This window comes from Schistosoma haematobium, chromosome 4 (genome assembly GCF_000699445.3).
Source record: "Schistosoma haematobium chromosome 4, whole genome shotgun sequence".
NCBI lineage: Eukaryota > Metazoa > Platyhelminthes > Trematoda > Strigeidida > Schistosomatidae > Schistosoma > Schistosoma haematobium.
Genome location: NC_067199.1, coordinates 6,161,047 through 6,173,316, shown reverse-complemented (window position 1 = coordinate 6,173,316; position 12,270 = coordinate 6,161,047).

The window sequence follows — 12,270 nt, the reverse complement described above, 5'->3', positions numbered from 1 at the left end:
TCTGGCAATAGTGGGGATGGACTTTCTAGAGAGATACGAATTCCTAGTTGACACTAAGAAACGGCGCTTAACACTGAAAGAAACTTCGAATTACACAAAAGGCAAAGAAAGTCACATCGCATCTCTTAAATTGATTCAAACTCCTCCAGTAGCAACAGCGAAATTCCAAGATATACTCGTGGAATTTCCAAACTTAACTAGACCAAACCCACAGCCTTCTAAAGTCACACTATCAAAACCGAAGGTCCACCAGTGTTTGCGAAACCCAGGAGACTAGCACCAGACAAGCTCAAAATCGCTAGGGTCGAGTTTGATTATATGCTACAACTGGGTATTATCCATCCCTCTGATAGTCAGTGGACATCCCCTTTGCATATGGTCCCAAAGAAGAATGAAGACGACTGGCGGCCGTGCGAGGATTACAGAGCCTTCAACCGTCAAACCGTACCAGATAGGTACCCAATATCGCATATCCAAGATTTCACAAACGGTTTACAGGGTATGGACATATTCACTAAAATTGACTTAGTCAGGGCATATCACAATATCCCGGTGGCTGATGAAGATATCCCCAAGACAGCTATTACTACACCTTTCGGCTTGTTCAAGTTTGTACGCATGCCATTCGGCCTGAGAAATGTGGCACAGACATTTCAAAGATTCATAGATAACCTACTTCGAGATATGCCATTTGCGCAGGGCACGAAACGTTCTCAAACTACTTTAGCAGTGTAAATACCATGGAAGCACCCTTCCCGTCAGTGCATACAAATCCCCCCACACATACACTGGATAGCATGACCATTAAAGAAATCGATGTCTCTGGTCTGCTAAATAAGCGTGACATAGTTAAATCCAAGGGGCCCGATGAATTTCATCCTGGGCTACTGAAAGAATTATCTAACTTCGTTTTGAGCCCTTTGTGTATATGATTTAACCTATCCGTAACGCAGGGTCGTTTACCAAAAGACTGGCAAAACGCCATAGTAAGTCCTGTCTTCAAAACAGGTACGAAACATAAACCTGAGAATTACCGACCCGTTAGCCTAACTGAAGTTGTTGTTGAAATCTTAGAAAAAATTATTTGAAAGGAGCTGTTTAAGTACCTCGATGAAAACCGGATGCTTCTGGAGAAACAGCACGGTTTCAGAATAGGTTGTTCTTGTCTCACTAACTTATTGGTCGCTCGTGAAAGCTGGTGCGCTATTGAGGACCAAAAGTTACTTGTAGACGTACCCTACACTGATTTCAGCAAAGCTTTTGACAAAGTTCCGCACAACCGGCTGTTAAGTAAGCTAAAAATGTCGGGATTGAAGGTAATCTATTGATGTGGATAAAAGACTTCTTAGTTAGGCGTCAACAAAGAGTACAGGTGAACCCAAAGTTTCTGGCTGGGGAACTGTATTTAGTGAAGTGCCCCAGGGTACAGTTTTGGGGCCAGTGCTATTCCTCTTGTATGTAAATGACCTTCCTCGTCTCCTATCATCATCGGTCTTGCTATATGCTGACGATGTCAAGATATGGAGAACGATACGATGTAAGAGTGATAGCTTAGAACTTCAAAATGACCTGAAGAAATTATCTGAATGGTCTCAGACCTGGCAGTTGCCGATTAATGCTCCTAAGTTTGTTGTGATGCATATCGGTCATCAAGGTACGGATACATACACGATGAATAACACTGATCTACCTGTCGTCCAGACATATAATGACTTAGGAGTCACCGTTAGCCAAGACCTAAGGACTACTGCACACTGCCGTGCAATAACCGCCAAAGGTTTTAGAACGTTATGGTCAATACGTAGAGCTTTTAGTCATGTCGACGCCAAAACGTTTTTGACTTTGTATACAGTGTTCGTACATCCTAAACTTGAGTACTGCATACAAGCGGCTAGCCCCTGCTTAAAAAAGACAGCGAGCTTCTAGAAAAGGTCCAGAGAACGGCGACTAAGCTGATTCCTGGAATAGCGAAGCTTCCGTATGAAGTTCGACTGGCCAAGCTGAACCTATTCCCGTTTTCATATCGTAGAACTAGAGGCGAATTGATTACAGTTTTCAAATTGCTTAGTGATAAGTTTGCGCCTGATATGCCCTCATTTTTCTTGCCTCTCAAAACAGAGAATTTACGAGGACACTTCAAAAAAGTTCACAAGCCCAGAACAAATTACTTGTCAACTGACTATCGGTTTTCCCATCGAATCATCAACGAGTGAAGTTCACTTCCTCAGCACATGGTTGAGGATTCGTCCCTTGACTCTTTCGAAAGAAAGTTGGATTAGCTGAGAGACCACCTATGCCAGAACTAACACAGGCCATCAAGCCTCCCGTCTTTTCCAAACTGAAACTGAATTTTTCAAACTTTTGCGGCATCCTTACGCAAACAAAGCACTATATTTGATTCAAAGGACCTGCACTGAGCTGAACGCTCGGTAGATTACATTTTTAGTTTTATCCCAGTTAATGGTTAACTGAGTTTTGCTTGAGGTTACTAATCAGTTTTTTAATTTTTTTATGACTAGGCAAGTTTTAAAATATCTCGACCTCTTGTACCACCTATTTTTATCCGTTTTATTGTATTCTTCAATCACTCTCCATGAGTTTTCTATGGTTCGTTTGACAACTTATATTTCACTATAGTTACTAAGATCACTTGTAGGCTATCTGGATTCAGTTTAACTGCATGCAGTGTGTCAAATTAAAAGGCTATTTTCAAGAAGCATCGTCATACCTTACAGCAATTGTTTTCAAGATACTTACTGTCATATCGCTAGTGGGCGTTTGACACACATAACATGAATGCCAGACATTTGCGGGACAATATCACCAGTCTTCTGACACGTCTGAGGAAAAAGATTGTCAGTAAACCCAAAAAATGTTCTGAAAGGGATAAAAAACAGAGACGAGCTGTGCGTCTAAGAATAGCATCTTCGACAATACTAGTACAGATGGAAGGTATATCAACACTAGCGAGAACATTCTGAAACTATGCACCGCCATAACATCGACAGCGATTGTCTCTCTCATGAGTCTTGTTTCCTCCAGCGCATAGTCTAAGGATGCAAATGTTCCCTTAAATACTTCTGCTGTAGACGATCAGATCCCATTAGCAGGGCTAAAATAGATCGAACTTAATCACTTAACACACTGTACGGACCAAGTCTTGTAATAAAATCAGCTTGTGAATCCGTCGTGCGATCGATTACAAACACTGTCCTACCAGTCAGCTAAAAGCAGGAAAACTAGAACTACATTTCAACAACCAAACTAAAGGGATCCCAATCTCAATGTACTCAGAAGCCTGAGAGAGCAACCACCGTTCGCTATAGCTCTCTTATAACTACGAGCCTTGAAAACAGCTCTGAACCACTCAATCTGCAGGACAGATACGACAGGATGCTGATGTAAGGGGTTAATAAGACAAAATTACATTTTTTATTCATTATGATTTTTTCGCTATATCACCTCCGCCTTTGATTTAATGTGATAATTATTGGGTGTTGCTTGGTTTCCCGATTTGCATATTTTTTGGTGTGACAATTATTTACAGCAGTGTGATGCTTATTTAGGATTACATATTCTTGTGTCATCTTAACGTGAACCATGTTCATCATGAAATTCTGCATGTGGTTTGTCATAACTCCGAGCATTTTTCATATAAATGATTTTATTCTAATCAATAATCGAAATGGGTGTAAAATGCATATATAAATGTGCGCATTTTTAGCTTAAGTTGTCTAGCTTTTTGGTTTAATAAATCTTGAATTGCACTAGTCTTGATGTTTTTACTTCACGTTGTGGGCATTACAGTGGTTCCCCGCTTTCCAAAGCAGATATAAAAGATACTTAAGGAAGAGTTAAACAGGAAACACAAACTTCCTAAAACTGAGCCATTATCGGTTACATGGCTCACCTGAGTGAAGGAAAACCCTCTATATGTAGGTCGCCTGTTCAATATTATAAGGCTCGTCCAGAAAATCAGGAAGCTCACGCGTTTCATATCAAAGGTGACAACTGCCTATATACGAACGCTACAAGTTGCCTAAAAAATGGATGAATAGTGTAAAACAAGTAATGCTAATAAAACTCATCTGTTAAGAATTCGATGTATGTGAATCTTATCGAATTACAGGCCAGGAGCTAATAAAACTCGGGTTGTTGTTCTACGCCGACAGAAAAGCGGGAATGTGGAGGAAGAACAGAACCTACTATACAGTTTAGCAACAAATGAAGTATGCGCTCAGAAGTTTATAAACCTTGGTGGATCGTTGAGGTGCTCAGTGAGACTGTCTAAAACCTCGAGATATCTAGTTGGAGCCGTCCACAGGAAACCATCAGTCCTGTCTCCCTTGAGAAAGAGTGATCAAGCCGTCACCGGCCAACCTGGGATGAAACATCCTACTAAGAACAAACTTTAGAATTAGACTGTTCAATGTGTCATCTATACGGGTCAATATACAGCAGGTGAACTGAGAAGCTTACTGTCAACTTGATTTGGACGCTCATTGAAATTTCTTACTGCACACGATCTTATGTGCTACAAACGTCCGCCATGCAAACGGCCCCTACAAATTAAAAGGATCCTTCAGTCATCAAGATCGCATTCTCCGAGTGCCAAGGGGCAAAAAGCACTACTGAGGGGAATATAAACGAATTAGTAACCAAAGCACATAAGGGCGGTTGAAACTAGCAGGAAACCAATACACAAAGGCCACAGGAAAAAAAGGCTCCAGTGTCAGATAAAGCCATTCGATAAATTCATCTCCTATTCCAAAAACATTATTTTGTTTAGCAGCTTCCCCTTTACGAGCCCAAATCGGGGTTTTCCAGTTTTTAAAACCTAGAGGCTCGACGAACAATGACGGGGATGCCGCCGACTTTCTAGTAGAACCATGTTTTTAAACCGTCACATACTATCTACATTAACGAGAGCTTCGTCTGCAACTCAACTGGATTCTCGAAATTGAGCATGGGAGCTTAAGTGATGTGTCAGAGACTTTATAGTCTAAACAAGAATATTTATCCCGGCTCGTTTAGCGTGGTATTCTCACATTCGCTTAGCCGAGAGGCAATACCAGAAAATCGAAAGCTGGCTCACATTGCAACAATTATTAAGGGAGGTCAACCCAACTAAACTTCAAGCATCCGGCCGGCAGTGCGTCTCTCAATATCCTCGAAAGTTATGGAGTCTATGATATACGAAAGTCTATGTAGTTACTTACTACACATTAAATTCCCTTCACTCCCACATCACGGTTTCAAGAAGTGTTACTAGTGCATAATCAACTTGCGGACCGCGTTGGACGGATGGTCAACCGTCCTCAAGGACAAGAAGAAAAGTTATGTTATGTGTCATGTAAAGACCGAAATCCCAGTATTCGGTCTGAACACGGAACCGAAGAACCAAAGTTTATTATATTGGGCCAAACCACGTTCATCCGTATAGCGTGCGAAGCGTTTTCGAGCGACTCATATTAAATTATATCAAAACATAAACTTTGTACTCAATTTGAACGGTTCTATTTTAACGGAAGGAAACATTTTGTGCTATACAGTCAAACGTTTCTCTTGGGTTAATTAACGTACTAAACAAAAAAGAATGATGAGTTAATAGATATTCAATGTCTGGGAACCAATAAGGGTATTACCAACAAGAGGGATCGGATGTCTATCTGCAATGATTTCAGTAACCTGTATTAGTATTGGTTCCTAACAAGAGACCTGAATAAAGGTCACAATACAAAACGGTAACAAATAAAAGAAAACACCGTCCAATAAAGCGCTTTGAATAGATCATCAGCGTGTTCTTTGAGTTATATGCTTTGACTTCTTAAATGTTTTCGATAGGTGTAACTACCAAAATGCTAATATTCGGTTTAAATGCAGACCTAAGGAGCCAAAAAGTTTTCAGTTAGACCGGACCACGTTCTTTTATATAGCGTACAAAGTGTATTTGAATGACTTATTAAATAATATCGAAACACAAACGTTGTGTTTAATCTAAATGATTATAATTTAACAAAGAGAACAAATTATATCAAAAATACAAAATACCTCAAACGGTACAGCTTATGCCATACAGTCAAGGGTTTCTCTAACACAAACCAACGCACTAAGTAGCAGAAAATAACAGTTATTAAACAAGAATTCGATACCTGAAAATCAGTGAGAGTATTTTCAACGAGTTTTACGCTAACTGCAAAAAATGCTTTTCGAACTAACGTTTCACTATTCGCGTTGAAGAGCATTTTTGGCTAGTTCGACGGTAGAATTTTCCACTTAACCTTCCGTTCAGAAGCATTATAATACCAGCTTTTGACTGAAGAAATTAACAGAATCTACCGGAAATAACATTTAAGAGCTTGGTCTCTATGGCTTACCTTCTTGAAAGAATTAACTCTACACCTGAAATCCGACTGCAATATGCGCAGTTCCAGAATGAGAATTTTGTTTATAGGGCTAGCATTCAGACGGTAACTGTTTCAGAGTTGTGGAATATCTGGTGATGTTTATGAAACAATCAGTCAACAGGATTTTTCAAACGAGTCCAATTCTTTTTATTGGAAAGTAGGTCAGTCTGGCAGTCGTTAGCTTTTGAAATTTGAACTCGAAATAATGAACCGATTTTGAAACATATTGCTAGAACTCCGTTGTGTTTATTTATAGGAGTTTAAGGAGACTATATATATATATATATTCGTACGGAGTTAGGTTATTGAACAAAAGATGGGGGCTCAAGATATCCAGCTGATTAAAGATTGTGGTCCGAAAAAGCGCCAGTCAACACGGTAAAGCGATTCTGTCACATCTTTTAATAAAGCGGAAATCATAGGGAATGAGGGTATACTAGTTTTCCATTGGCACAGCAGATCAAGTGTTAAAATTATTACTGAGTAGTAAAGTATTGACCAGCTTGTCTGTTCAAGATAAACAATGACACGTTTAGGTTTCCTGACAAGATATCCATTACCATACCAACAGCCCGTTTCAAATAATTTAAAGTAAGAAACATCTTCCACCCACTTGTGATCAAACGAAGTGAGTCACCTGTGTGTCACGACCAACGTATGCTTATTGCATGGATAACTTTACCTGAAAAAGCATTTGCGGTGTGAATGCCACTATTTCGGGCCATCACATACCATGAATTTCATCAAATTAGATAACGAGGTAGACGTTAGCGTTTTGTAAGGACTTCAGGTCGGCATACTTTGAAGGTTGATGTGACTCAACCCACATGCCCCATGAATGATGATGGCACAAAAATAATATAAGTAAGTGGTGCTAGGCTACCAAACAGCACTAGTTTCAAACCAGAAATTTCCATTAAGTTGTTATCGATAACGGTGAGTCAGTTCTTAATTTCGATCAAATTCTCAGATTTTAGTAAGAAAGATATCAGCTGAGGTGCAAACCGCTTGATGATGTCACAGGTATTCAGTGTTTAACAACGCTTTTACCAGTAACACCCTCTAATATATTTCGTTCCCACCCAGAGAAATCAAAAGACCGAGTCGAGGAGATCGGAAGAGTATATTTGGCGATGACCAATATATCGGAATTCTCTGATCTAATCTGGCTAGCGGTTGCGGTTGATGTTGAGCACGGCGTTACCACACGTGATCTGGTGCGGATGCCTGACCGAGCGCCTTCAGCTAGATGAGTCCACTAAAACATATGGTCAGCATCCAATGTCGAAAACTTACAGAGCTATTTATTTTGGGGATTTATTTACCGCTACAGATCACTCCCCCCCTAGTGGGGCAGTGACGACCCTAAGACGTGGCCAGCCAGAAGTTTAAACCCAACGAGTTTGTCGTTGGTAAACACTCTTCTGATAGCTTACTAAGTGTAGCAGCGTCTGGTCGTCTTTCCTTACTATATGGGACCGAGGTACAACATAGTAAAAAAAGAAAGTTACAACGAAAATTTCGACTCCTCGTAAACTGCATCGTTCTTTTCCAGCCGTCCTGGAAAAGAAAAAAGAAAGTGTAAGTGCATTTCGAAATACACTCGTATGTGCGTAAAAACACAATGTCGGCGAAAAAATGGAAAATATACTCAAGCACACGTAATAGCGTTAAAAAAATGTTTTTTATGTTTTGTTTTTTTTTAAATAAAAATATAAATATATAGGCATAATAAAATTGTCTTTTTTAAAAAAAATTATATATCGTTAAAAAGAAAGATCGAGATAATATAAAATGTCGAGTAGTGCCTTACGTGCAGTAGTCGTTTAAATGTTCTGGAAATCTTACTCTTCTTCCAGAACGCGTCGTTTTAGGTATATTTTCAGATACATTCGAAGTATCATCGCTAGTGTTGGTCGTCGGTTGAGAAATTATGAGTGGAGTCGTATCGTTCGATTGTACCGAAGGAAAATCGACGTGAATAGGATTTCCTTCTAAATACGCTGCTTTTAAGCGATCGATGCTGATGCTATCGTTTGTTCCGTTCTTGTCGACTATATAGTACTTAGATTCACGTTGAAGAACTTTGAAGGGTCCTTCGTATGCTGATTCGAAAGGTCGTCGATGCGAGTCTCGACGAACGAAAACGTGTGTACTATATCGTAAGTTAGGTTGAACGAAAACATCGGTTGATTGTGGTCGAGTGGAAGCAGGTTTAACTGAACGCATTGCGTTTGTAAGCCTGTTCGTGTAGGAGGTTAGATCTGTGTTCATTGAAGAGGATGAAGGATCCACGAATTCTCCTGGAAGTCGAAGTGTCGTTCCATAAACGAGTTGAGCCGCAGTGTATCCAATGTCAGCTTTCACTGCATTGCGAATACCTAGTAAGACGAGTGGAAGAGCGTCGGTCCACTGTGAAACGTTTGCAGCTGATAGTGAAGCTTTTAGTTGTCGGTGAAAACGTTCTACCAACCCGTTTGCTTGTGGGTGGTAGGCAGTCGTTCGGAAGCGAGTGGCTCCTAAAAGTGTGGTCAGACGACGGAAAAGTTCAGATTCAAACTGACGTCCGCGGTCTGTGGTGATGGTTGAAGGGCAGCCGAAGTTTGCTACCCATCGTTCGACGAAGGTGCGGGCCACTGTTTCAGCGGTGATGTCCTTGATAGGTACTGCTTCTGGCCATCGAGTGAAACGGTCTACGCAGGTCAAGAGGTAAGAGTGTCCATTTGAATCTGGTAACGGTCCTACCAAATCCAAATGAACATGGTCGAAACGAGCATCGGGAGTTTTAAATGAGCCTAAGGAACATGTATTGTGTCTGATGACCTTAGATTTTTGGCAGCTTACACAGGAGCGTGCCCACTCCCTCACGTCTTTATTCATGCCAGGCCAGCAAAACCGTTCTGCTATAAGCTTGATGGTTGCACGAACACCTGGATGAGAAAGTTTGTGCAATGTATTGAAGACATTGCGTCGATAATGTTTCGGCACGATTGGGCGATCCCTACTTGTAGATGTGTCACCAAGAGAGGTTTCCTTACCTGTTCCCATCTGTTTGATGCGTAGTTTAAGTGTTGTGGACGATAACTCGTGCTGAAGATCACTGTCTTCTTTTTGAAGCTCGGCGAGTTTAAGAAGGTCGATTCCTTGGAAACTGTTCAAGGAAGTTATGCGAGATAAGGCGTCTGCAACTACATTGTTTGCTCCAGAGATGTGTTGAATGTCTGAAGTAAACTGCGAAATGTAGTCCAGTTGTCGAGACTCACGGGGAGAGTACTTGTCTGAAGGAGAGCTTAGAGCGTATGTGAGCGGTTTATGGTCGGTGAAAAGAGTGAATTCACGGCCTTCGATATAGTGTTGGAAATGCCGTACAGCACAATACATAGCTAGGAGTTCCCTACCGAATGTGCTGTACCTAGATTCGGTGTCTAGCAACCTTCTAGAGAAAAATGCCAAGGGTTGCCAGGAGTTGTTAACCCACTGTTGTAAGACTCCTCCGATTGCCGAGTCGGATGCGTCTACTGCGATGCTAATGGGTGCTCGGGTGTCCTGGTGTGCAAGCAGTGTTGCTTTAGCGATCAGTTCCTTAACTGTGGAGAATGCTTTTCGTGCGGTGTCGTCCAAGTTAATGGATTTCGCATTTCCACGAAGTTGGTCGGTCAGAGGTTTCATAAGTAATGCGCATTTCGGTATGAAACGTCTATAGAAACTTACGAGGCCGTTAAACGTGCGTAATTGCTTGACGGTGGTCGGTTCTGGGTAATCCAGAATGGCCGCCACTTTGGTTCTAAGGGGTCGGATACCTTGAGCATCGATAGTGTGTCCCAGAAAGTCTAATGAGTCGGTTCCAATTTGGCATTTCTGAACGTTTACAGTAATGCCATGCTTTTGTAATCGTTCGAAAACAAGATCCAGATGCTTGAGATGTGTTTCTCTGTCCGGACTTGCGATTAGACAGTCGTCAACATACGCGTTTACGAAGTTGAGACCTCGAAAAACGTCGTCTATGAATCTTTGGAATGTTTGAGCAGCGTTCCTTAGACCGAAAGGCATTCGCAAAAATTCATAGAGTCCGAAGGGAGTTATGATAGCTGTTTTCGGTATGTCGTCAGTAGCCATAGGGATTTGGTTATACGCTTTAACCAAGTCGATTTTCGAAAAGACAGTTGTACCTTTCAAGGTAGCTGTCAAATCGTGAATATGAGGCAACGGGTAACGATCGGGAATGGTTTTCGCGTTCAATCGTCGATAGTCACCAGTTGGACGCCAATCGTTGCTGTCCTTTTTAGGGACCATGTGCAACGGAGATGCGTATGGGCTACTTGACGGTCGTATGATTCCTAAGTCTATCATATGGTCGAATTCGTTTTTCGCTAACCTTAGCTTTTCAGGAGCTAGTCGTCGTGCTTTAGAGAATACAGGTGGTCCTGTAGTCGTGATGTGATGTGTAACATTGCTGGTTACACACGGTAATCTCGGTTGCGTTTGTTGTATCCCAGGATACTTATCGAGAAGTGGCTGATAGAGCGGGTCTATCATATGTTTAATTGTGACTGGGGATAATTTGGAACCAGTAAAAGAAGTTACGCAAACGGATAAATTAGTGTTTTCGTCTACTAGCCTCCGTTTGCGCGTGTCGATGATCAGATTATGGTGTTGTAGAAGGTCCATACCAATGATTGGTATAGAAACATCAGCAACAACGAACATCCAGTGAATGGGTTTGCGTAAACCCACGTTAAGGTAAACGTACCTTTTGCCATACGTAGCGATCGGTTTTCCGTTTGCCGCCTGTAAGTTTAGGGTCGATTCGTGTAGTCGGTCGTTAGGATTCGCTGGGAGAACGCTAACTTCTGCGCCAGTGTCGACGAGGTAGCGAACTCTCGTTGTCACATCTGTGACGAATAACAGACGGCTTTGTTCGCCGGCTACGGTTGCCGTTAACGCGTGCCGGCTAGGAAGTTTCCCGAATTGCTTTTCGAATCAGTCGGTTTCGTGTTGGGAAAATTGCAGGGTTTTCTGCAATTTCTGGAAAACTTTCCATACTGGCTATGATACCAGCACCAGTCGGGGTTATCTGTCTCTCGTGGTCTAGAGACAGATCGCTTACGAGAAATGCTCCTACGTGATGTGCGCGATCTCTTACGGTCGGTACGAAGGCTAAGATAACGCGTGAGTGTGTGACATAAGTCGGTTATATCATTCTGAGTCGTGTGAGGCTTTTCTTTGACTGAAAATACCTCGGTAGTAGAAGGTTTCGTAATTTCTAGAATGCGGTCGGCAGATGCAGCTAGCTCGTCTATGGCGTTGTTCTGGAACGAGACCAGAACTGCTTGCACCTGTTGGGGAAGTTTTGACAAGAAGAGTTGTTTGAATAGACCTTCGTCGAAAGTTCTTGGGCCTATAACCTCTCTCATCCGTTGCAACATGTCTGTCGCAGAACCGTGTTACAGGTCGATGTTATTGAAGAGTTGATCTAACCTTTGTCGATCGGTTAGGTCTCCTCGTTTAAGAATCGAGCGTTTTAAGATTTCGTAAGGTTCGGAAACATCACTAGTAAACATACTAGGTGTTACGTACCTGTTGAATTCGCGCGGTAGTGCCTTGACTACTGTGAGGAATTGTGCACGTGTGTCGATCACGCCGTGCTCGGAGAAGTCGGCTTCTGCGTAGCAAAACCAGGCTTCGATGTTGTCGGGCCAGAAAGACATCAGTTGAAACGAAGGCGGGGACAAAGTCTTAAGCTTGAGTACTTTAGGTGTCTGTTCAGTCATGATGAAGTATGAAGTACGATAATGAACGAGGGGAAAATATATATATATCCAAGAAAAAACACGAAAAAAATCACAATGTTTAAAAAAAATAA